This window comes from Talpa europaea (assembly GCF_964194135.1).
Source record: "Talpa europaea genome assembly, chromosome: 12".
In the NCBI taxonomy this organism is placed as follows: domain Eukaryota; kingdom Metazoa; phylum Chordata; class Mammalia; order Eulipotyphla; family Talpidae; genus Talpa; species Talpa europaea.
In genome coordinates this window covers 75,232,478-75,235,554 of record NC_140079.1, presented here as the reverse complement: position 1 = coordinate 75,235,554, position 3,077 = coordinate 75,232,478, and the positions used below count along the sequence as shown (strand labels likewise).

Sequence of the window (3,077 nt, the reverse complement as noted above, 5' to 3'; positions counted from 1 at the left end):
CACTTGTCTACAGTCATAGTAAATACAGTTCTTGGCATAAACACAGCCTTTGGTGTTTAAAACATACCTATAAGATTGCATATATAAAACTCCCATTATTATTTATGTGATAGTGGCTCTGTTACTCAAATTAAAATAATTACACTACCTAGAATAAAATAAAAAGGAAATAATTTACTCATAAGATTCATATTTAAATCATCTTTATTTACAAAATACTATCCTGAGAATTATAATTTCATGAAGCTTCAATTTGAGCAAAAGTATAATCACTTAAGTAACAACAGTTACTTAAACTGAAAATGAGAGAAGTCAAAATTACTTTTGAAGAGGACTAAAAATTTTGTCAAGTTTCTTGTTGTGGTTCTGCATTTTCAGTAGTAGGCTCATTTGAAGGCAGAATTGACTCTGAAGGAAACTCACTTCTACTTTCAGGGTGTGGGCGTGGGGGAAAATATCCAGCTCTTAGGGGTAGAAAAGGAGGGAAACCTCTTGATGAATCCACATTTCCAATTGCAAATGAAGGAGGTGGTGGGCCAGGGAAATCCCTTGGAGGAAAATAATCTCGGGGAGTTCCATACATGCTTCCTGGAGGAGGTGGAGGAAAAGGAGGACCTCTTCTCATGAATGGGCCCCTTGTGTCCACTGGAAACAATGGACCTCTGACCGGATGAATGGGTGGGGGGACAAAGCCAGGGCCAGTTGCTTCACTTTCAGCAGGGAGAGATGATTCTGACACATTTAAATTACTGAGATCTTCTTTGCTATCAATTCTATTGGATTCCATGTCCAATGGTCCATCCACTTTATCCAGAGATGGCATATTAAAACTTCTGAGTTCTGCAGGTCCAGATAGTCTGCCAGAATTCGTATAAAATCTGTCTTGCCTTTGTGGAGGAAAAGCTGCATCAGGATATGGTTGGCCTGAAGGAGGGATCATCATCCTACGATCCTGTTCCCATGGAGGTGAGAGGGACCCAGTGTCAGACAGTGCTCTATGAGGATCAGTTATCCTATCACAGCTTGATTCTCCTCTTTCATTGGGAACCTGATGGTTCAGAGGATTCCCAGGGCCTCTTGAGCCTCTTCCTCCTCCCCCTGGAAGCAAAGGTGAGAGTCTGAGTGGACCCTCCAACTTTGTTGGAAAGAAAAGCTCTCGTTTCAGATGAAGGTCTACCCAATGGTGAGGGACCATATGGGGAATGCTCTCTGCCAAATGCTGTATTTGGAACATCAAGTGCATAGGGATCTTTTTCTAAAAGTTCAAATTTAAACTCTGTTTCAGTTCATTTTTGTCTGTTGTGAGCATTTTCTTTCCTTAACTCATTGAGATTTCTTTCAGTGGTCCAAGCTGCCAATCAATTATCATGTGCTTTTTTCTCATGGGAAATAATCTGCCCTTGATAAGAATGTATGGTTCTTTCCAATTCTTCTTCAAGATCTTTGGCACACTTTCTATAGGTTTCCAATTCTTCAGCTGCATAGGTGATCTTTTCATCTGCTTTGGAAAGTTTCTCTTCTTTCTCTAATTGGTAATTTTCCTCTATGTAAGTTTCCTGTGAAGTGTCTTTCATTTTCTTGATACAGTTCAGTCATTACTTTAAGTTTCTGCTGAAGTTTTTGAGTCTCACTTTCAAACTGTGCATTTTCTGACTGTAGAGATTCTTGTTCAGTCTGGAGAGTTTTTATACACTCTGTAAGCTCTTCCTTTGCTTTATCTACTTCAGATAACTGAGTATAAATTTGGTTTCTTTCTCCTTCTAAGGTTTTTAAAGAAGCATTTAACTTAGCAGCATCAATCAGTTTCTTCAAAGCTCCTTTTGGTTGATTATCATTTTCTAATTCATTGTTCATTTCCAATTCTAAGTTATCATCATGTGTTATGTCTTGTCCAAGCACAGTAGCCCAGTCTTTCATCTTTAGCAAGCGTTCTGTAAAGGACTTTATCTGATTTTCTTTTTCATAAAGAACTTGTTCCACATCTAATTTGGAGACTTCAAATGCTATTTTCTGTTTATTATGTTCACTCACTTGTTCTTTCCATTCTTCAACTTCTTGTAAAAACTGTTGCTGTGTTTCCTGAAATTGGGAATTTTCATTCATTCCATCTTTTATAGCCATCTTAAGTCGTTCTTCATTCATTTGAAATATTTTTAAGGTTGTTTTGGCTTCAGTTACTTGTGATTTGAGGGATTTTGATTCATCTTCTAGGGATTGTATCTTTTAAGAAATATCCACCATCAATTCGTCTTGTTCAGAATGTTTTAACTTCTCTTCCTCTAACTCTTTTTCTAGAGAAAGTATTTCATCTTCAAGTTCAGATTTAGAACTGTTCAACTTTTCGTACATTGCCTCCAAGGTTTGGGCTTCTATTGACTCTTTCTCAAAGTCGGCATCCTTTACAGATGACTCTAAGCAGTCATACTCTTTTTGGACAAGGCTCAATTTTTCAAGTAGTTTACATTTTTCTTCAATTAGTGTAGAAAGTTCTACAGCAAGCTTTTTCTCTCTTCCCATATAAAATCAGCTTCTAACTGATCGAAAACTTCTCCATAAAAACAAGAGAAGAGCAAACAATCCAACAAAAGTTGCACATATCACCGATTTCCATGGAAAACCATAAAGTGTAGAACCTGGCCTCATATCTTCAGGCAAAGCTGCAACAACCCTCTGCAGCTTCTCCAGGACCAGCCCCAAGTACTACTGGGGGGCCGTCCTGGGCCCCCCCATGGCGCCAAGGCCACCTGGCAGTCACTGCCACAGCCAGGGCCGGGCCGGGCCACGACAATCACTGGAGAGCACCTGGGGATTTTTTTAATACGTGCCATCTCACACATGTGTGATGGGATCTCACTGTGGTTTGAACCTGTATCTCTCTTATTGGGAGCAATGATGACCACATCTTTATTTATGTACTGGCCTTTTGGATATCCTCTTTGGAGAATTATCTGTTCAGCTATACTGACCATTTAGTAATTGGGTTATTTGGTTTTCTATTTTTGAATTATGTAAGTTTTTTCTTCATATATCTTGGAGTTACATGTTGTGTAACTCCCTTGTCAGTTACATGTTGTGTG

The 3,077-nt window shown here is 38.8% G+C and overlaps 1 pseudogene across 1 annotated transcript; it reads right to left on the bottom strand.

The window, feature by feature from the left end:
- Positions 1-346: 346 nt before the first annotated feature.
- Positions 347-2,643, bottom strand: LOC311182319 (melanoma inhibitory activity protein 2-like; annotated as a pseudogene). Its single transcript has one exon. The product of its transcript is annotated as a melanoma inhibitory activity protein 2-like (transcript).
- Positions 2,644-3,077: the final 434 nt, after the last annotated feature.